General features: G+C 41.6%; 2 long non-coding RNA genes across 3 annotated transcripts in view; one reads left to right on the top strand and one right to left on the bottom strand.

Annotated features, from left to right (window-relative positions):
• The first annotated feature begins 1989 nt into the window (after window positions 1-1989).
• LOC119384174 (uncharacterized) overlaps window positions 1990-23904 on the top strand; it is a 22004-nt gene continuing 89 nt past the window's right edge. The window contains exons 1-2 of one of the 2 annotated variants that reach the window (XR_005181892.2): window positions 1990-2544; window positions 9555-10504. This is a non-coding gene — a long non-coding RNA (uncharacterized LOC119384174). Of the gene's footprint in view, window positions 2545-6419; window positions 13050-23904 lie in introns of those variants that run through there. The other variant, XR_005181893.2, reaches the window with a different exon arrangement.
• LOC119384173 (uncharacterized) overlaps window positions 14133-23904 on the bottom strand; it is a 22164-nt gene continuing 12392 nt past the window's right edge. The window contains exon 3 of the long non-coding RNA XR_005181890.2: window positions 14133-14426. This is a non-coding gene — a long non-coding RNA (uncharacterized LOC119384173). The remainder of the gene's footprint in view (window positions 14427-23904) is intronic.

Here is a 23904-nt window from a genome sequence, read left to right as displayed (position 1 = left end):
GTGCGTATGTGTGTGTGTGCGTGTATATATACGCAAGAAAACTGAAAATTTTCGGGGGGGGGGGTTGAACCCCCCCTTGGCTACGCCCCTGTAGCTCACAGTACCCTCGGCCATTTTTTCTGGTGTTTTGTGTCTCACCCGAAGTCTATATCGGCCAGATGACGCTGAGATGCCATCTCATGAAGCCACGATAACACGGTTACGTGTAACATCAAACGCGAAATCTTGAGCTGTATTAGCAGAAAAAGAAGTATTGTTGTAGCTTACCGCGTCATTGAAGCCGACAGTGAAGTCGATGTTCTTTGCCCGCCATCTTTCCCGAGGCAGTGAACATGTGCGTATAGATGTCTTCTGGTTTAACTTTCTCGCTTGATCGTCTGGTGCTCACAGCCAGTTAGGAACCTCAAAGAGACACTAACGAGGAACATGAAGTTGAACTGAAATTAACAGGGGCATTGAAGAATGCGTGCAGTTTTTGTTGGGTGTGAAAAGATGACTTATTAGTAGAAATATTTGTAAGCAAAGACTGAATATCTCTTACTCGATTTCTCTCGCCCCAGATTCGGTGCTGAAGCGATGGCGACACGAATCCCATTGCTCTCAGCGAATTAGAAGGCGCGATGATACGTCAGCACGTGTGCAAATGACCGCCGCGGCTTTCGTGATTGCCGCGATGGATGTGGTTGCAGGCTTTGAACCTCGCAGCGAAGATCTCGCCATGAAAGTAGGATTGCATTTCAGTGAGTCTGAAATGATCCCATTGCTCTCGAGGCAGCTCTTTCTCTCAGCAACCGACGGAATGCAAAGCCTCGTCTTCGTCGACGGCAAGCGAGGCGTCCAGTTGCCGAATACTGTTTGTGTACACGCGTATTTCATTTTGTGTTTTTATTAATGGCGATTTCCTTTGGGAGAACTGGCACTGAGGAGGGGCGAGGCAGAGCACTCAGAGCAGGGCCATGCAGAGCCACTCAATCCGCCCGTGGATTGCGGAACGCATCCGAAGTAGAGCACTGCACGGGCCGGCCCAAAAGCCCGGGCCGTCCGAAGCGTTTTCCGGCGGGCCCGGGCTGGGCTCGGGCTTGAAAGTGCGGGCCCGGGACGGGCCCGGGCTTGAAGCCGCGGGCCTGGGCCGGGCTTGAGGCTGCGGGCCGGGCCGGACTCGGACCCGCTCATTAAAAGGCGTAAGTCGGGCTTTCGAGCACACGCGAACGTTATGAACTGCATGGTCTAAGGTATACTGTGCCAAGCTGAAGTGACACGTGCAAAGAGCGGGCTCTTAGTAAAGCTTAGCAATAAAAATAGAAAAACAGTTGAAGTGCTGTTTTTTTTTTCACCAGTATAGATATAGATTGGCACTGTATATTTTCACTAACGTTTCGTCTGCGGGACCAGACTTTGTCAAAGTAACAAGTACATCGTGGTCGGTTTCCTTATAAACACGCCAGATCACCTATATATATATATATTAACAGCACTAACAATGGGCCAGATCACGGTTGTTCCCATGGGAGGAATAAAGATTTCGGTCTTTTATTCGAGGTTGACACATACGATACATTTCATTTATATTCCTTGGTATTACGTGCCAAGACCACGATATGATTACGATGCACGTCGTAGTGGCACCGGATCAATTTCGACCACCTCGAGTTCTCTAACGTGCACGTAAAGGTAAATATATACACGGGTGTTCTTGCATTTCGCCCCCATCAAATTGCGGCCGCCGTGGCCGCGGGAATCGCACCCGTGTCCTAGGACTTAACAGAGAAACAGCTTAACCGCTGAGCTACCACCGCGGGCAAAGCAACATTTCGATGCATGTACACACCGAATTTTCCGTCCGATCGCCCGCTACAAAGCGCACGGCATCATTAATAATCATCATCAACAACTAACATCCTCTAGCGGGCCCGGGTCGGACCTGGTCATGAACAAGCGCGCCCTGGATTAGTTTAGTAATGAACGCCGGGCCCAGGCCGGGCCGCGCATTTACAAAGGCGAGCGAATAAACCCACCCACAATGCACCGCGCCACGGCGCTCTCTGGGGCTATGCATTTTGGCCGGCCTAATTGTGTCGGGCGGCTGCCAGTCCCCGTACTTTCGTATAAGTGGAAACAGCGACGGCTGTGTGCGCGCTGTACTGCTGTGCAAGGTGCAAACGCAAAGTGCTGGGACGACGCGACCATAGTAAACGCCCTACGATGAATCGGATACACGCGAGAGATGTGCTTCGTGAGACGCTGTGCGCACACAAGTTCTCGCTACCGAAAGCCGACTCGTTCAGGACGCATTGAAGCGGACACAGCCTGCAGTGAAAAACAACACGACGGCGGGATGACGGATTTCTTGCGAGTCAGCAACGATATATGCAGACGTGGCAAAGCAAAGGAAAAGTGGGCTCTGGGACGATGTGATGCAGGAAAGCCCTCTACGATGGATCGCATGCACGCGAAACTGTAGATGCTTCAAGCAACGTTAGTGCGCGCGCCTTTATCGACCATGCCCTCCTCTGCCGAAAGTTGCGTTGATCTGTTTGCAACGACGTAAGTATCGATGTTGACAAAGCCATATATGCAGTTAAAACGACGGGATGACGGATTTGTGCAAGCCTTGACGCTGCTCAGAAAGCTGGTATCGAAGAATGTCATTCCCTACGTCGCGGTCGTCACTTCAGCATTAATTAGCTTCAGCTGACGGCCCAGCACTGGCTTAGAATTATTGCTACGCACTGTGAATGGGGACATGCGATGCAATATGAAGATCTTCGAAACGTCATTGTGCTCCTTAAAACACGCGAAGCTTTCGGCCGTTCGTATATTTTTGATTATATATATAAGATGATGCGCGATCATTAAGAGAGAAAAAAAAAAAAAGAAACGCTGGCGCCAGGATATCACCTATGAGCAAAATAAGGTTCGAACAAAAACGAAAATTTTCTCGTGTGCCCTTCAGAAAAAGAGCTCTGCTCCTGCCATTTTCTTTCTTTTTTTTTTTCGCATTTCATCGCAATACATGTGTAATGCGGTGAAGCTTTGAAGGCACGCGCAATGTTATGATATGCGAATAAGACTCGCCGAAAGCCAGGTTCTCGCCATCGTCCGCCAACCATATTTTTCTGAGAATTTGACGTAGCCCCTCGACGTGGTTTTTTTTTTTTCTTTCTGCAACCCACCCTTATGCAACAAGCCATCATGCATACTTGAAGGCAAGTAAAAAACCTACCTGGCCACAACCCATGCAACACAAAACCTCTATACGTTCTAAGACGTTTTATGGAGGGTTTGTGTTTCATGGGAAGTTCCACGTAGTCGTCACATGAAATTGAAGTAAAAATAGGACTGCATACCATGGAAGTCGCCCACAATCTTGCAAATATACAAACACACCTTGCTTTATTTTTTGCATTACTTAAACCCAATGCATTGCAGGTGAAATGCCACCTGGAGTATCACAGGGATCATTGCTTGCACCCTTCGTCATCCTACCTTATATAAGTGATAGCCAGTCTTGTATGCATGTGCCTGTTCAAATGAACTTCCTTGCGTATGACTGCATGATTTGTGCAAGAATTATAATACCATATCAGACTTCACAATTTAATATTAATTCTAGCACAAGCCTTCACAGGGAACCTGGCAGATATCTCTTAATGCTAGCGATGTGTATTTTCTGAGAAGCCTTGGAAGCTCTTTTCTTGCACAAGTTGTGTCAAATGCCTACAGACCCCTTCAGCCTATAATCTTGGTGCCTTACCACAAGTACGTAATGCAAAAATCACAGGAAATGTTAAAACTGGTTCAAAGATTTATGAGCTGTTCTAAAAAAAAGAAAGCAATATATTTTTTGCTTTTGCAGAAGCATTGTGAACAAGAGTAGACCAACTGAGACTGCCACAAGCATCCTTGAATATGTAAAAATACTTTTCAGAGGAAGCTGCTTGGCGAATGTGGAGGCCACGCATTTTATTCAGCTGCACACATTTCTGCTAAATCTTTTTAATGCTATAAAAATATCCAAGATAACACCTATGATGACACAGACAGCATAACACACCCAGTTTCTTATGTCTTTTGGCATTGAAGATAAAAGGTAGCTTATTCCTTCATATAAATTTCCCATATTCACATTTATGTAAGTGAGAAGCTTGACAGCATACCAGTTTATATCTCTCTCTACGAGATGCGGACATCTATAAATCCAGAAGCCCGAATTATCACTTTTGACAAATGTGAAGACGTACAGATGCAGAACTGTGAAATGTTATTTATTCACACCTGTTATTTATTTTTTAAACAAACTTCCAATTCAGCAAAGCATTATACAAGTACCAGTGTTCATATGCCTCATGACTGGCATGTGGAATGGTCTTTACAAAGGTTCTCCACTGCCAACCAGGGTTGTTGCAAGTATTGTACTAGGCATGTGTTCCCCTCTCCCCCCAAAAAACCCCTGTGACAGCACTGCTGCCAGCACCATGAATGAAACAATGCAGGCAACAACTGCAGTGCTAAATGCATGAAACACCTCGCCATCAAGATGAAATCATTGGGCTATGGCCCAAGAGGAGCAAGGTATATTTGCACAGAGAAGTAGCTCGGGAAATTTGCAAGATGCATTGCCACCAGGCCCTCTAAGCACGCAGTCAGTGGATGCTTTATGACTTCTTCATGGCACTCTTTCTATGAGAAAGACATTGATCTGCTGCTTTGGTGATGTAATGATTTCTCCTAAGTTACGAAGACTGCATTGACCGCAAGCTGTGCTTAGATAGGGATGGTAGTAGTGTAAAGCCCGGCGATGCAGCTTTGAACCATTTTTATAGAACTGTCCCTCACTGTGGCAACAGGCATGCTTTGGAGGTAGTAGCATCGACCTACTTCCTAAATTTCTGCAAACGCCTTTGCATGCAACTCAAGGAATGTCAAAAGGTATTGCATGCTCTCGTAGCTCACTTTGGCAGCCTAAGATACACCCCAAATTTGGTAATAAACTGCCATGAATATTGCATCATTTTACAAGCGGGGGCTTTTATTTTAGATGCGCAGCAGTAGCGCAGGCATAGGTGACATGAATTGCACTTTTAATGTGAAATGGCCAGTCATTAACGACCATTTTGTAATTGTCATAATAACATAAGCATTTGTTGTTTTATTTAAATTTTCCCCTAGAGCAAAAAAACTTATTCATAATGCATATAGCTATTATTTTAGAAGTGGCAAATTGTAGCTTATCGAGCTTAAAATGGGTCAGCAATGGTGAGCATTATTTCTGCAAGGTTTGAAATTGTGTTCTTGCTGTGTTATACTGATGCAATGCTGCAGAAAAGATATATTGCACATGTTTATTGCCAATTACCGTATTCATTCATCACGAGTTTATAAAATCTTCGCATGAGAAGGATGTATTATGTAGCGCAGTGTTAATGTGGTGCTACATGGTGTGACAAATGGCGGCTCCTAAATATGAAAAAGGACCTTGAACCATTCGAAGTGCCATGCTGTAGTCTTACTAATGGCCAACAGAAGTCATGAATGTGAACCATAATTAGAGTGGGTGTACCATCAACTCAGAGGTTACTAATACAAAACATTTATGCGAGACATGGTGTGGCAAAGCTGACTTATTGTTAGTGCAGCTTACTTATCTTGTTCCTTCATGGTGCAAAAAGGCTGCATGTTTTTTTTTTTAAATTCAGAAATTCAAAAAACTTACAAACTGCTTTTTATGAGACATCAGCGTTGGTTAGAAGGGACAGGTTACAAGGAGTGCTGCTCATATTGCTTGAAGTACACTAGTTACCCCAATTAGAATCAATTATTTACATGTCTGACAGCTTGTACAAGTTAAAAAAATTTTAAACTTTAAGATATTGCCAGCAAACAGCATTTCATTTAAAAGATTTCAAATGCATTAAAGAAAAATTGAATTTGTTGCACTTCGCAAAGTACACTTAGCACTCAAAGGGTTAAGGTGTGTCTGACTTTGTGTTCATCTCTGATGACAGACAGTACTGTGGCGTAACTTTGCCCGTGGCTTACTTAAAGGGCCCCTGACACCAAAATCGAAACCTTGAGATGTCTGTGTTGTTTGACTGTCCTGTATAAGTGGGTACTTCTGACCGATTATTAGTGGCGAATGTTTCTTTTAAGATATCTTAATTTGGGTTTAAAGTAAACGTGAGTTCTTATTTGGATTTTCAGCACCTCGTGACATTGGCACAAGTATGATGTAGACAGAGGTCCCTTATGACGTTACACAAGAAGAGCTAGTATTGTCGACAAAGATACGCAGGGCGCACACAATACCATGACTAGCACTCAACAAGGACTATTGTTCGTCCCCCCTCTCGCTCTATTGTCAGGCTGCTCTCAAGGTGGTTCTGGCTGCTTACACCAGGAATGATTTTCCTTTTTCACAGGGGGATACGCCCAAAGTGGCCACATCGTTTCATTCTTCACCACGCCTGGGCCCACCGATGTGAAAAGTTAGCTTTAAGTCCCATCAATTTTATTTTATTTATTTAGTTTTATTTAAAAATACCTTACAGGCCTCCATTGAGGCATTGTGTAAGGGGGGCAGTATGAAAAAGTGGACTTCCATAGTAGTTACATAACAAAAAGTTCATGAACAGTGGTCATGTAGATCACATAATAAGAAGAGCAAAACAAAATAATTAATTAGTTCATCAGCAATGGTAACAAAAGAAAATCAACAACACTAGCAAAGATAAAACATATAATAAGGAAATATTCATCGAGTCAAGCACAATTGAAATCTTACAGTACTAGGGTTCGAATAGAAAAAAAAGAAAAGCGACACTACGGTGCTATACAATAAGAAATTGCAAGAAGGTTACAACACAGAGAGCACACTGCGATAATGGCAAATATTTTTACACCTCGTTGGCCAGATAACTGGTCAATGAGTCACGAAATGCATCAATGTTTGTCAGACATGCGATGCTATCTGGCAGGGAATTCCAACATCAGACTGCACGTGGAAGCGCAGAGCAGTTGAATGCACGTGTTGATCCTTAAATGTGGGTATAGCTAAAGTGATTATGAAGCTTGTGTGACGTGGAGTAGGGTCTTTTCAAGCATGCTAGTGTTTCGAGATGAATGAATGAATTTGTGAAACAGTGTCAGCAAGGCAATGTCACGTCGAGTACTCAAAGATTACAATGAAAGGTTAAGTTTGATTTGTGAGATGCTAGACTGATAGCTGTATTCGTTATAAATGAAGCGGCTTGCCCTGTTCTGAATTCATTCCAACATGTCAGTAAGGTATTTCTGGTGAGGGGACGAAATAGGGGAAGCGTACTCGAGTTGAGGGCGAACGAGAGTAAGGTATGCTAATTTGCGAACATTCGAAGAAGCGTTTCTTAAGTTTCGACGCAAGTAACCCAAAGATTGGGAGGCTTTGGCTGAAACGGAGGTGATGTGTTCTGACCAAGAAAGATTTGTAGTGAATATAATGCCTAGATACTTATATTGTGTAGCGATTGCAACAGTGTCTTTATTGATATTGTATGAATGTAGGGAAGGTATAGGCTTCCGAGTAAATGACATTACATTTTGACGTATTCAATGTCATTAGCCATTTACTACACCAGTTACTAATTGGTTCTAGATCATGCTGAAGAACCAGATGGTCGTCTGTATTAACTATTGTGCGATAGACAATGCAGTCGTCAGCAAATATTCTTATAGTGGAAGACACGTTATGTGGAAGATCGTTAATAAAGATGAGAAAGAGTAAAGGACCGAGGATGCTTCCTTGTGGTACACCAGAAGTTACTTCAGTTAAGGAGGACGAGAAGTTATTTGCAATGGTGAACTGGTAACGATTAGAAAGAAAGTTCCGGAGCCATGATAAAGTGAGACAGTCCAACTGAAGAGCTGAAAATTTTGAAATAAGGCGACAGTGTGCGAAGCGATCAAACACCTTTGAAAAGTCCAGAAAAAAGCAGTCAGTTTGTTGGTTGTTGTTCAAGTTAGTGTGTAGGTCTGTAACAAATTCAAGCAACTGTGTCTCGCACGATAGGCCCTTTCTAAAACCATGCTGATTATGAAAAAAAGAACTTGTTAGTCTTAAGGTGTCTGTAAATCTGCGAGGCGATAATGTGTTCCAGTAACTTGCAAGAAATGCATGTCAAGGAGATTGGTCGGTATTTTTCGCACGATGATTAAAATACCGGTATGATTTTTGCCATTTTCCAGTCTGTAGGAAGGAGGCCAGTCGCGAGTCACTGCTTAAATATGTGAAGAAGAATTTCACTTGACACTGTTACTGTATTTTGTAATATTTTTTAGTTTATACCATCTATGCCACAAGAAGAAGACATCTTAAGGTTATTTATGAGTGATGATAGTCCCTCCAATGTGATTTCTATAGGTTCCATGTATTGGTAGCTGAAATCAGAAACCTAAGGTACGCTTGAAGTGTCCTCCTTCGTGAATACGGAACTTTAAAAGCAGATGAACACTCGCTATTTGGAAGAGGAACACTACTGCTGCTGTGTAAGCAGATATCATTAGATTCGTGGTTGGGGCTTATTACTTTCCAAAACTTAGCTGGATTGTTTTTAAGTAGTTCAGGAAGGTCATTAGAGAAATATTTGTCGTTTGCTTGGCCTAAAGCTGAGCAATATGTTTTAAGATAGCATTTTAATTCTGCCATGAAGATGATGTGCGAAGGCTCTTAGCGATATTATACAGTCGTTTCTTTCTGCTCCTCATGCGCTTGGTGTTCTTGGTGTTCATCATGGCTAATGAAGCTAAATCACTCCAAGGCTAAACTCGTCTTCTTTACACGAAATTCCAGCTGCCTCCTGACCACATATACACTTAATCATGGTTAAATTTGAAGCAGCGCACGACGACAGACACAAAAGGAACGAACGGGACACCGCTGCACTCTCAACTAGTTTATATAAATAAATAAATAATAAATAAATTTCGCAGAAAAACATGGTTAATATACAACAAGACGGTGTACCACGTGCTACAATGACGTTCAAGCTACATCATATTTTCTAAAAAGCACACTTCGCAATCGCTCAAAGTTATCGATGCTTGGCTAATGCAGTAATCTTTTCTTTTTGCGATGTGGAAGGCCTCGATCACTTCCCTGGTCACCTGATCTCTGTGACTGGAAAGTATTTCAGTCTCAGAGAACAGCGGGGAGCAGCCACACTCCGAACAATGCCGCCTTATGTGTGAGTAAGCATTATTAGCTAATGCTCTCTTGTGCTCCGTCAACCTTGTATTTATGCACCGGCCAGTTTGGCCGATGTACATCTTCCCGCATGACATGAGCAAACAGTATACTACTGCAGTCCTGCACTCAACAAACGAAACAACGTGCTTGACAGAGCACCGAAAACTATCCTTTTTTGTTGATCGCCTCCTATCCAGCCTCGCGCAGATTTTTCCTAGTCTGTTAGGAGCAGAAAAAACAACATGTATTTCATATCGGCTGCCTACATTTTTCAGATTATGCGATATACTGTGTGCATAGGGTATTGAGACACATTTCTTTTTCTTTTCTTCAGAATTCCTATCTTTTTGAGGCTGCTCCATAGACACACCACTGCGCACATGACGAACCAACTTCTGTGCTGATCTGCACAGAACATGTTCTTCGTAACCCGCACTACCTAATCTATCTATTGTTTATTGAAACTGTCATTAATTTGGTGGGGACAAGATTACCTACTACACGGAGGCATAGCCTACTCATGCCTCCGTGCTGCCTTGGCAAAATCTTGTCCCCACCAAATTAATGACAGTTTCAATAAACAATAGATAGATTAGGTAGTGCGGGTTACGAAGAACATGTTCTGTGCAGATCAGCACAGAAGTTGGTTCGTCATGTGCGCAGTGGTTTGTCTATGGAGCAGCCTCAAAAAGATAGGAATTCTGAAGAAAAGAAAAAGAAATGTGTCTCAATACCCTATGCACACAGTATATCGCATAATCTGAAAAATGTAGGCAGCCGATATGAAATACATGTTGTTTTTTCTGCTCCTAACAGACTAGGAAAAATCTGCGCGAGGCTGGATAGGAGGCGATCAACAAAAAAGGATAGTTTTCGGTGCTCTGTCAAGCACGTTGTTTCGTTTGTTGAGTGCAGGACTGCAGTAGTATACTGTTTGCTCATGTCATGCGGGAAGATGTACATCGGCCAAACTGGCCGGTGCATAAATACAAGGTTGACGGAGCACAAGAGAGCATTAGCTAATAATGCTTACTCACACATAAGGCGGCATTGTTCGGAGTGTGGCTGCTCCCCGCTGTTCTCTGAGACTGAAATACTTTCCAGTCACAGAGATCAGGTGACCAGGGAAGTGATCGAGGCCTTCCACATCGCAAAAAGAAAAGATTACTGCATTAGCCAAGCATCGATAACTTTGAGCGATTGCGAAGTGTGCTTTTTAGAAAATATGATGTAGCTTGAACGTCATTGTAGCACGTGGTACACCGTCTTGTTGTATATTAACCATGTTTTTCTGCGAAATAAACTAGTTGAGAGTGCAGCGGTGTCCCGTTCGTTCCTTTTGTGTCTGTCGTCGTGCGCTGCTTCAAATTTAATCATGAACTATCACCAACTCGCCCAACTTTCGACATTACTGACACTTAATCACACACCCGCAAAGTCAGCCATCTCATACAAATATCTAGGACTTCACCTACTATCCGACGTATCCTGGAACTGTCACACTGATTACATTCTTGCAGCTGCTAACCGCTCCCTTGGCATGTTAAAACGTGACCTGCGTCACGCTCCTGCACACATGCAAAAACTTGAGTATATTACCCTAATCCGCATTAAAATTGAGTACGCTTCAGCTATATGGGACCCGGAACAAGCTTATATCATTGATAACATAGAATCCTTGCAGAACCGTGCTGCTCACTTCATTTTCTCTGACTACTCTTGTTTCACTAGCTTCACTGCCTTAAGGTAGGTCACCACCTTCGAGAAAAATTTTACAGTTGCAGTCCAAAAGTTATAATTATGGTTTTGGCTTGTAGGGCTTAGGTAAATTTAAACTTTAGAATTATGAAACTGCTAAAAATGTAAAACACAATATTTATAAAAATCAAAATCTGCCAAAATATGCATGTTGCACCAACAGTCACAACTACAAAATGGTTGGTGTGATTGAAATGCAACTTAGCAGCTATGTAGTAAGGGCACTATCCTGTGCATCTAACCTCCATGATCACCCCATCTCTAATTTAAGGCACGTTATTGTAAAAAGAATGAAAAAGTTTATATTTGACAGGTTTGTTTTGCACACAATTGGCCATAGTACAAAAAGGTACTGCTCATTTTCAATAATACTGCTTGAGTGCACAACTCAACCTATAAAGAAGTAGTATGCAAAATTGTATGTAAAAATGTTTATCAGAAGGAAAGTTATCACTGTTCGCATAAGTGTAGGATGCAAAAAATCATGTTTTGAGAAAAATGGCTTTAAAGATTTCAGTCGAATGTACATATAATAAAGAGACAATCAATATGTCTCCAGCATCATAGCTTGGGCCCTCCTCTGAAGTGGCGCATTCTCCTTTTGAGCGAGCTGAAGCACACATATTTTTTTAAGCTCATTTGTGTCTCCAGCTGACTCTCATCTATGTGCGCCACAGCGGGTCCACGCTTGGTATATTGATTCCATAACTTGCGTTGATGCTTCTTTTTTGTCCTATACTTTGCCATATTTCATGGAGTACTGTAACTTTCTCCTTGAAAGGCCACAAATGAATCCAAGAGCTTGAAGTGGTGTACGAAAAAGCACAGACGGCCGAGTAAGAACGCGCACAACTTAAACAACAGAGTGCCGCATCCGTGTAGTGGAAATTTTCAAATAAATCGAAAACATCATGCCCCACAAGCTTCAGAATGTACTTAGACACTTAGCATTATGTAATATGTATAAGGAAAAACATTTGTGACGACATGGCAGGTGTTGTGGAATCAGAAACCTTCAGTTTCGATTTCGAATGCGTCTTAGGTTGGAAAAATGGTCAGAACTGTCGAACGGCTTAAGATAACTACATAATTTTTTTGCTAAATATTCTTGAATAGACAAGGAGCTTGAAAATGTCGAATTCAAAAAAATTCTGTTTTGAAGGTGGTGACCTACCTTAAAAGATTGTGCAGGTCTTGATAACCTTTCCATCATTGTAAACTTGCCCGTTTATCTCTTTTTCATAAAATTTATTATCATCCGTTCCTTCATGACGATTTTTTCAGTCACCCTTAGCCATCTTTCCACACCGTCATCACCCTCTCAAGATCAAACACATCACATGCCGTACTTCATCTTTTGCTAATTCAGTCATACCAAAAACCATCATTGAATGGAACCAGCTGCCTCGTAAAATTGCAATAGAAAGCAAAATTCAGAAATTTAATGACCTTTTAAACTTTAAAGTTTAATGTTCTGCTCTATTCTCAATTACCCATTTGATTCTTATTTTGTACTGTATTATGTTATTCTGTTATCTTGTGTTGCATTATTATGTTGCGTTTTTAAATATCTTTTTTCAATATTTTCAATATGTGTTGCGTTATTGTGTTGCTTTTTTCAGTATGCTTAAGCAAGTCTTGTTATTTTTGCTAATTTTTATGTTTGCTGTCTCTGTATTGTATCTTTTCTTCTTTTGCTACCCCCCTATGTAATACCCTCCCAGTGAGGGTGTTCGGGGGTTTCCTGAAATAAAAAAAATAAATAAAAGTCACCTCTTCACTTACCCCTTTCAGACGCCACCTATGAAGAACTGTATGTAAACGTGTCAAACTGACACAACATTATTTGACGGCACTCAATATTCTATTGCAACAAAAATAGTGTCATAATATATCAATTTAGGTGTTATAGTAACTCGTCCTAATTAAGTAGTAATTAAATATCTATTTATCCTGAAGACGTTGATGTTCTCTTTTGGCATAAATAGAATGAAACTTTAGGCTAGAAATATTGTTAAAATTCATTCTTGGTTATGTACATTTCGAGCAAAGGAAAATTATACTTTCCACAGTATGTACTATGTTCCTATTGTATTGTGTTCGTTGTCCTTTTGTCCTTACGCAGCTAACATTGTATAATGGCGAGTTTATTGTTTGTTGAATAACTTATTTTCATGCTGCATTTCATTTCTTGTCTGCTTGGTAACCACTCCCCTCTATAATGCCCTATGGCCTTGAGGGTAAGTAAATAAATACACAACAGTAGACTGCAAAATGAAGTTAAATGAAGAGAAGTGTATTACGCAGGAGGTTCGATTCGTCCAAAGCTCGATATATCTTGATGTTTCTTAGCCCCTAGTTGATACAAATAGCAAAATCGAGTGGTGTACACAATTGTGTACATAGCGTGTCAAACGGTTAATATTCCTCACGGCATTCCTTGCAAGCACTGAACGCTCATGATGCAGTCCTTTTCATGTCGAGTTACAGTCCGATTTTAGGTGTCTACACTCCTTTAAAGGCCAACTCCGGCGATTTTTCGAGGTCGATGGATCTCAATGAAATTCGCTGGGTACGTTTCTTTGCACGTTTCCGTCATTTATGCCAAATTACAGGCTTGAGACATGCGCAGATTGTTTGCAAATGAATATTAAAGATTGTCTGCAAACGCCCTCCTGGCTTCCCACAATTATTGGCAACATTGCGTCTGTGACGTCAGTATTGGTAAGGCGGTGGAAGTGACGCAGCCGAGGGCACCGCTAACTTCGGCGCTTCGGCCGCTACAGCGAGCGTCTGCCGTGCACAAGGCGACAGACAGCGTTGGTTTGGCCGGCGCTTCGCTGGTCGTCCCGGCTGTCACAGTTTTCATACTCCGCGCCGGCGTCACCGGCATGCCTTGCACGACTTCCAGTTCGTTCGTAACAACGTCTACGTGATACGTAGACAGTACACTCGGTTGGGTTTCGGTTTCGGTGTTGCGCTTTTTTGCTTATTTAAAATTATTCTCCAATTTGCCGAGTATTTCTGCTATCGGGCCCGTAAGGAGCGTCTCAGGAACATAAAAGCACCATTACTTTGACATGGCCAAAACATCGCCGGAGTTGGCCTTTAAGAGATGCAGTTGGCCTGTTTTGGAATAAACAAAAGCAAAAACTTCCTGCATTAAAAAATTATATTTTTCTTATTTTTTAGTCAAAGTAATATGAAGTCTCAACACTTCCAAGCTTGCTCTTGTAATTGTTGGGTTCATTTATTATTTTAGTGAAGTAAACAAAGGTTAAATTGCACAATAGTTTCACATTAGTCACAATGAAGAAGCATCCAGAAATATTGCACGAAGGCAGGTGCTGTCCTCGTCGCAGTACTTGTCCACAATGAGCAGAGCATTGGCACCTGATGGTGTTCAAGCTCCTTAAGGACCCAGATTCACACTGTTTTGGTGGTCAGCCTGTAAGTGGAGGAGATACCAAAGTGTTTTTAAGTACCGAGTTCTGCGACTTGCTCTCTAGTGACTTTTTATTTAGCTTTGCGAAGGAAAGTGAGGAAATGGAAACAGTCAGAAATCCTAGATGTATCAGCACCATAACACAAGTCAAAGAGAAGGCATAAAATTGAATACAAAGCACACAAGCAGCACACCAAAGAGAGGACCCCACAAAAATATGCACACAATGCTATGCATTGCTAATGGAATTGTGCTCTTGATGACACAAATGTCTATCACTAAGCTTATCCAGGTATACTTTCAGCAAGCAGCACATCTATAGGGCACTGCACATGGAGATACATGTCAACTATGGGCGTACACTATTAAGTTAACGTGGCTCACATTTTTCTAATGCTGCACGGGCGCATGAGGACTGCCATGTGGAGGCGCGTGGCAATGATTGAGAGTGCATGTGCATTGAAAAGCAGCAAAGGTGGCTCGATAAGCCATGAAAGCACCATTTGCAAGCAAAAAAAAGAGAGATTGATTAATTTGCATTATTAGTGTGTTGTTACTGCCATGTATGTGATTATTGTACCACAGTCATTAAAATCAAGTTTGGTGATTTTATTATTTATAAATAAGTGAATAAATATACAAATGAAGTAAAACTGTGTTTTGTTTGCATTACTTGGTTTCTTCCACACCCCATGGGCATTGGCGAAGCTTGACGAGACCATCAGAAGATTCTGGTGGATGAGGTATATTGAAGATATCTCAGTTCTAGCTTAACTAGTGCTTATGAGTAATTCAGTTTTTCAAAGCTTATGCAAGTTTTGAAGGCCAAAATGCAAGGACTTTCAAGACCCTGTCACAAAGTTATTCAAGGATGTGAGGCAGCACCCCAAGTAAAAGTCTTTCGCTTTAACAATTTTACCAGAACATTACAGATAGCTTCATTGCATTAAAAATACAGGAAATCGATTAGAAATGTCCAGTCCTGCTCACAGTGAATTCCCAATATGCACGAAACTTGACAACTTGTATGCTGGGTAACCTTCAGTTCTCCAATTCAACATTTAAGTGTAACATGGGCCTGCAGCAGTCTGCTCTGTCAGAAAACATGCATGGGATTTTCGGCCACTTCTTCACACACTTGTCCAGCCCAGCCAGAAGAAGCAAGAACTCCCAAGTCTAGTGATTGGCAAACTGTAAATGTGAGGTTTTAAGGAAAGTAATTTGGTTGAATAATTTGAAATAAAGTAGTTAGAATTGAATATATAACATATTACACAGAAAAACGAGCAGTTTTATTATGATCCAACGACCTTGCACAACAGTTTTACGAACGAGAACTAGGCATGTGCAAATATCACTTGCGCTAGTGTCGTCTGGTCTACTTTTGACAGTGTCCCTTTGTGCTGCTATACCTGCAATGTCCCTTTCTTGGTGTGAAGCGAAGTTGAAGCAAACTTATATTGAATTTAGGATTTGAATATGAGTAAGTTGCAAGTTATACCATATAGTAAAATATTTCTGTTTGAAATTTTCCTCCTTGGCCCATATAACAAGCTCTTAAACTTAAGGGCACAGGCTAGGCCCTATACCTCCCATGTATTTTAAGGTGCATTTAAGACCAATTTCCTTGGAAACTACTACCGTAAAATACCAAGCAAGCACCCCTACCTGAGCAAGCGCACCCTTCTCCTTTTCGGGAGACTTGAAATATGCGCCAATGAATGAGCAATGATCAATCAAAGCACAGCCATTGTCATTACAGGTAACATTTTGTCCTTGTGGCGACACGGTCTTCAGCTTGCTTGCACGAATGCTCCCGGTCTCGTTCTGTTAGTAGCTGAACCGTGTAGATCTCCAATTATACTACGCTCTCCAAACGGTGACTTTGTCAACACGAGCATATCTTTTGCCGTTGCAACAAAATCAACAAAGGTGCAAATAAACTCAAGATAAGTGCACAGAACCATGTCTCACACTCAAGGCAAGTGGACTTGGTAAATGCCGCGAGTATTAAAAAATCTGTACCATGTGCCTTTAGGTAGCCAGACTGACTTTAAAAACCTGCTAAGCTCAGAGAAACCACCAGTATTGTTTTTTAAAAAATTCGATTGAGGCAGAAAGCTCAGCTTCTACACGACCTAAGGGGGTGCGGCTGCTCGCCAGCTGGTCTCGGATACCTTGTGATTTTGGCTCAATCAAGATGCGGTAAAATGTGTGGGGCACTGGACATTGTTAAGGAAGGCCTTATTTCACAGAAGCAAAAAAAAGAGAGAAAAACCAAATTTCAATAATAAAAGAAATTTACCTCACCCTGTGTCTTAAAAAAAAAAAATTGGGGCAGCTACGCACCAGTGTTGTGATGAGTTGGGAAACAGTGTAGCTGGTGGCCTTCCCTAGCATGTCTGCAACCTCCAACTCATCTCCCTCCTCCACTTGCCTTCGATAAACTATGCTAAACTCTCTTTCTTTTATTATTTACCTTATTATTTTCCCCACTGGCACTTCGTTAAGTGCATCACGCTATTATGTACCTCTATCCATATACATGCTTTATTTTCTTGCAAATATGTCTTATTGGTATCACTTTCTAATACAAAAAAAGTGTAATGTGCAACATAGTATGTATTTCTGGCACAACATCTGGTGAAAGGGCAGAAAAGATTCAGGGTCTGAGAGAGGCAATGTCACTGACTGTGTTGGTAAACTTGGGATTAATTGTGCAGCCGTCTTTTCTGCACAGCCGATGTATTGATCCTTGCCCCCACCACCTGAAAGCTTTCTGCACCTAATGTATTTTTGCACTGCTTGCAGGATTAGCACACTTTTGACCATGTGATAATTTCATGTTATGTCGTCATGTAATGTCATCTTATATGACGTCGCAAATACTGCTAATCTGCAACATTATGACAATGTCATAAAGCCTTAATTTATGATCACGTGGCTATTCGCATTGTTCTTGTTGCTGCCACTGCAGACAGTCACTTTTCCCATTTGATGAGGCATTTAACACTTTCACCTTGAAATACAACCGTCCACTTGACCCCCCACCATAGGTTGGCAAAGTCACTCATGAATCGACTCACTCAGACTCAAATCGGGCCACAAGTATGAGTCTGAATGAATCCGGGTGAGTAATATTTTGGTGAGTTTGAGTCCAAGTGAGTCCGGTTGAGGAAAATATTGGTGAGCCTGAGTCCGAGTGAGCCCTAAGCGCAAAATATATTTATTGAGTGAGTCCGAGTGAGCTCCACGTTTTGTTGCCAATTTATGGTCCTATCTACTCATCTTCATCATTACTATCAACCTGATGTCGGCTTACATTTATACTCAAGTCTATTCACACTAGTATTCATGGGCCATCTCAATATTTATTGATCCGAGGCGTGAGTTAGGGGAAGGGGTGCCATGACCTCCCCCCGAAAACTCTTTCATAGGAAGTTCTTGATAAAAATATCTCGTGTGAGTCGCGTATTTCATAAAGATGTCTTTACTGGATTGATATATGATAATGATGATATATGATATATAATGATAGCTCGTAATTGAAGGTACAAGATCAAAAGGTGTGTCGTAGAGCACTGATTATGTGAGATATTGGCATTAAAGAGGATTGACACCATGATCGAAAAAGTCAATTTTACGACAACGGGCTCATGAGTCGACTCACTTGGGCTCACTCAGACTCAGGTGAAGCCATGAGTCTGAGTGAGTTGGGCTGAGTAATATGTTGGTGAGTTTGAGTCTGAGTGAGTCCGGTTGAGAAAAGGTTTAGTGAGTCTGAGTCCGAGTGAGTCCGGTTGAGGAAAGCTTTGGCGAGTCTGAGTCCGAGTGAGCTCCAATTTTTTTGCCGACCTATGCCCCCCACCATCAATTTCGTATCATTTTACCAAAGCACTTATGCTTATTGCTCTTTGATACTAATTTTACTGATTATATGACTCCAGTTTTAATCTATGACGCGCCTCAGTGTCTACTCTATCATATGCAACCTTTACCTCAAGCCGTTCTAGCCCTTTTAGATAAGCTTATTATTACAGCGAAAGCTGTTACGAGATCACAACAAGGGCTGATTCTGGTGCCGTAGTTGTCCACTGCCACCGTTGTCCATAACCACTATTGCACGAAATAAGAAAAAGCTAAATAAATAAAAAATGCCGAAGACACAATGGGCATCGAACCCAGACCCTCTGCGTGGCAGCCCAGCATTCTACTACTGAGCTATGCCGGTGCTTGAAACTCCGTTGCAAACTGACCATATCCAGGCTTCATGTCGGGTAAGGAATCATGTTAACATGCGTAATAAAGCGTTTCAGAACAACAGGGTATCACACAATGCGAATTGCGTAACGAGTGGGTCGTTTAATGCTCCAACCCATTACAAAAGCCTCAGGCATATTTCTTCATCGTCGTCAGCCACAGCATCAACAAAGTGCACATAATGCCTTACAAGTGTGTAACGGGTACCATGCTTTTCTGAAGAACGACGAATAATGGCATAGTGGACGCTTCCCCACTACACAAAAATTATGATGATTTATGGTGTAGTGGGTACCATGCAAGTGTGCTTGTAGTAGTTGGCCCAAGAGTGTTTAAACAAATGCTCTAGAAACGCCGCTCTTCCAGCTTTCGCTGTTACTGTACTGTACGTTCCGCGCAGGCCTGGCAGTTTTTTTTTTATCATGGTTTTCAAACTCACACCGGTGCTTGGCAGGGTGATCTGGAAGATGGCAGACCGCGCCCATGACCTCCCCCCGCCCGAAATTTTTTAACAGCCAAGCTGTTTAGCAAATCCTTCCTTGTCCGGCGAACAAAACAACTATCATCATAAACTGGTATGTACCACAGATATTTGGTAAATCTGGTCCACTAAAAATGAAGAAGGCAACAGTTAGCCCAAGAAATGGCTGCGAAGCGATGGCGGCGAGCCGAAGACCCCGAGTATGTACAACGAGCTTCTAGGTTGTTTTCTAGGTTGTTTGTAGGCCTTAGCTAGGTGACACCGATGTCCAAACTCGAGAGACAGAACCTCGTGCTGAAACCAAGCGTTTGCACCTCTCATAGATCTACAGGCACGTCATTATTGGCGTAGGCCTTCCATTGCTTCGAGGTCTTCTTGCAGCAGTCGTTGCCTTTCCCGTTCCCTAGTATCCCGAAGAATCGCGTCTTTTCCCACACTATGAGACGGAACGGGAAAGGCAACGGTGGCAGCAAGAAGACCCCGAAGTGATAGAAGGCCTACGCCAATGATGACGTGCCTGTAGATCTATGAGAGGTGCGAACGCTTGGTTTCAGCACAAGGTTCTGTCTCTGGAGTTTGGACATTGGTGTCATTGGTGGAGTTCGGACATCGGTGTCACCAAGCTAAGGCCTAGAAACAACCTAGAAGCAACCAGATTAGTCTTCAGAATCGCCCAGCTATGCTGTTTGAAGCCTTGCGCGGCCTAGTGCAAGCTTCCCCAATTTTTTTTTTCTTGCCACGGCATACAGAGTATAAAATGACACTTGAGCACATCTACCTGCCCTGTCTCCACTTGAGATCTGTGAGCTTGGCTCACACATGCGCTACCATTATTTCTGATATGCCACGCCTCAATTATCAGACGTGATTCTTCATTCCTGTGCCCGCACAAAACTGTGCATTCATCGAATTTTGGCATGCACTTACACTCTCGACAATGTAAAAACAGGATAGACGTTGAGCCTTCGGTTAGCGATACTTTATGTTTCAATAATCTCTCGTTAACACAGTGGCCCCCATGTCCTACATAGAAGCGGCCACAGCTAGAAGGAACCTAAATTTGTTGGTGTGTTTCACGAAACATTTGTTAGTCCACTTGTTGTCACCTCGCTGTCAACTTGCCCATTCTTTCTGTGCACAGCAGTACAAAACTTGCCTAGCTTATTGGAAGCTGTAAACACAACATTAATGCCGTACTAACTTCCCACTTTCTTTAGCCTGTGAGATATGCAGGAATGTAAAGAATACCTATGACACGTTTCTTCCTATTGCTTTCTGCAATCATGCTCGCTCCTAACAAAATGGACTTCTTTAAGCGTTCAGCGACAGTGGCCACTGCAATGCAAGGATAACCCACATATAAAAGACGCGTAAGCTGTGCTTTCAAGCTAGAACTCACTTTGTGCTCACATGAATTGTTGAGGGAAAATTTAAGGCACGACATGGCTATACCATTTTTTACAACCTTAAAATGCTTTGACGAGAAGTGGCCTTGACTATCTAGGAGAATACTGCCAGCATGTGCGGTTCTTCTGAAACGTTACAGAAATGTATAAAAATTGCATTCCATTATTCCAAGGGCATTCTTTAGTTCAGCCCTCCTCCATTTATTTCAAATTTCTTGCTCACTGAGGTAGTCAATGTCCTCACCGCTACAAAAAATCAAGTAATCGTGCACATAAAAAAAAACCTTTACAGAATTATCTAAGGCACCTTCTAACCGCTTCTCAATCTTGCTAAGGTATAAATCACTAAGTATCAGAGCAACCTTAGAACCAATACATATCCCCGATTTCTGCATATAAATGCCTTCCTTCCAACCTACCAGCATCGACTTTAAATACATGGAAAGAATTTCTAGAAGAGACACCATTGAACCACCACATTTCAGTAAAAACAGTTTCCTGCACTTGTTTGTTAATACAGCCATTAACACATTTTAACAATTCTGGCAAGGAGTAATAAAGGTTTAGCAGAGTGACAAATTGGGCTAGTTGGTGGTCTTTCACGATTTCTTTCGTGAGGGATTACAGGACAGTTGGTGTGCAAACTTACAACTGATTTATTCACATCTTGTGAAGTGCAATCAGGTTCGAGGGTTAAGATAAAGGGCAGAAAAAAGCAAAAAGGCAAAAAAGAAAACAAATATGATGCCAGAACATAGCATATGCCTTATTAAGCACAGACAAATTTTCGGCGGATCAGTGTATATCACTTTCTAGAAATTTTATTTCTGCTTGTGTTAAATGCAACAGCAAGGGTGTGCTGATGCATTGCTCTTTTGCCCCTATGATGAAAAGGGTTTCTTTTACCTCCCTGGTATCTTTATCACTGCAATGTGCAAGCAACACGTGTCACGGAACTTTGGTGTACAGCATCGTTTTCAGTGTGCAACGAGGTGACCTGCTGCTTGCAATTGTTGGCAGGGGTATCTGTGTTCCAGGAGACGTTTATTAATACAGCGTCCTGTATGCCCTATTTATTTATTTATTTATTTATTTGTTTATTCATACAGTACTGCTAGCCTCTAGAGGAGGCTGTAAGCAGGAGTGGGAGTTACAAGTACAAAACGAAGTGAACAAATCAGATACAACAATTGTGTCACATGAATCGAAAAGAACAAGAAAAAAAAACGTTCCTGAAGAGTGAGATACAAAGCATATATGCAATTTTTAGAGCATGGTATGCGCAAACCGACTGGAGAAAGATGACAGAACTTCTTCTCATGTAAAAGAAAAAAAAAAGAATGTGAAGATGCGATAGACATGTCATGTCAACTAAAAGGGGTTAAAGAAAAGAGTTATAATGTGCTCACAAAAAAAAAAAATAAGTGTACGGCATATGGACAACATTTGAAACTATAACGGTTGTAAATTATTGTCAAAGCGATTACAAATGAAGAATTTGTACAAAAGAATCAGTAGTTAGACATTCCACAACGCCGGCTGGCAGGCGGTTCCATTCACAAATTGTCTTTGGAAAAAACAACTTTGCAAGTTTTAGTGTGGCAGGGATATTCTTTTATTTTTTTACTGTGGTGTGAATGGGCGGCTCACCTGGACACTGGCTATATGTAAGTGTGTTTATGAATACCAAGTTTATCATGGAATAACAGGTGCATGAATTTTTTAACCGGGCGTGTTGGCGCCACTTTTGTAGATATTCTAGACCTGCTTTTTTTACCAAAGCACTAGCAGAAGTGCGCCAGCTATAAGAACGATATACAAACCTAACCACTTTCTTTTGGACAGTTTCTAGTTTGTTTGTGTTTCCTTGACTGTATGGGCCCCAACCTATCGATGCATATTCTATTACAGGATGGACTACAGTTTTATACGCTATTAATCTAACCTCGTGTGTACATTGCCGCATATTTCTTTTTAAGTAACCAAGTATCCACATAGCCCTCCGTTACTATAAAGCGAATTATATATCAGGCTCTTTTCCATGCCCACTTGAACTACTGCGCTTTAGTTTGGGCAAACACTACGTCCACAAATTTAAATAAGCTAAAAATACTTCAAAAAAGAGCGATCAGGGCAATAGAAAACATACCATACCTTGAACACACAGGACAACTTTTTGTTAAACATAAAATTGTTATGGCTAACGACATATACAAATTCAGGTTATTACAATCCTACATTAGCGCAAACAGAGGGAAACTCGACGCATTTCTGACACTTGCAAATCTTTAACATACTCAAAGAATTTACTTTCATCGATATAAACCCCCGTGGAAAATTCCGTTATCTCGCACCAATTACGGCACCCAAAGGCTTAGCCATATGTTGCCAACTATACTCAATTCATATGAGCAGCAAGACATAAATATCGACAAATTAAACACTATCAATGTACAAACATTATTTTTGTAGGTTTGCATTGTTTACATAAGTCACTCTGTGTTGCTTCGCATCATTTTTTTTGTATTTTTTGTACCTTTCCTGTGTACCTCATTGTGTACCTTTCATATGTACAAAAGCGATGATACACACTCTACGAATTATTGTGCTCATGTGTTTATGAAATATTCCTTTTTGTTTGTATACCTTGGCCTGTCATTTACTTTGCCTTTTGCTTGTATTATTACTTGCTTTATTTTATTTATTTTTTCATTCAATTCTTGTATTTTGTTTTTACCCTGTCATTGCTGACGCAGGGTGGACGGTGCTTAGTCAAGCTGCAATAACTGCAGCTTTTTTGCCGTCCCCCCATTTTTCGCCATTGTATCTGTTTTGGTGAAAACTAAACACTGATGATGATGATATGTGTTCATTCCACCTCATATCCGACGTTACTGTCACCCTGAGGTATTTATATCTGTTTAAAACAGCAAGAGACCTGCCGCCTATGCAGTGATAACTTAATGGCTGTTGTTTTGTGTCACAGTCGTCGCAACAGATTTTTTAATGTTTATTTTCATTTGCCAATCTGTGCACCACACTGCAATTTGTGCTAAAGCATTGTTAAGTAGAGCCTGATCACTAGGATTCTGAATGTTGTGATAGACTGTGCAGTCATCAACATAGAGCATAGAGCTAGACTTAACAGGTACAGGATCTGAGCACACGTCGTCAATTCTGACACACTGGGCTCCATCATACAGATAAGCTTCGGCCATGCAAGGAGCAAATCATATATATTCTTTACCGCAGGTTAGGGGAATACTGCACACAACCTTCTTAGCACATAGTACAAGGGGGTCTTGGTGGTTTGTTGTGTACTTTTTCTTCAGTT

The sequence above is a fragment of the Rhipicephalus sanguineus genome, chromosome 2 (assembly GCF_013339695.2).
Source record: "Rhipicephalus sanguineus isolate Rsan-2018 chromosome 2, BIME_Rsan_1.4, whole genome shotgun sequence".
Classification (NCBI taxonomy): Eukaryota; Metazoa; Arthropoda; class Arachnida; order Ixodida; family Ixodidae; genus Rhipicephalus; species Rhipicephalus sanguineus.
The sequence above is the reverse complement of the archived record's forward strand: the minus strand, read 5'-3'. Positions and strand labels throughout refer to the sequence as shown.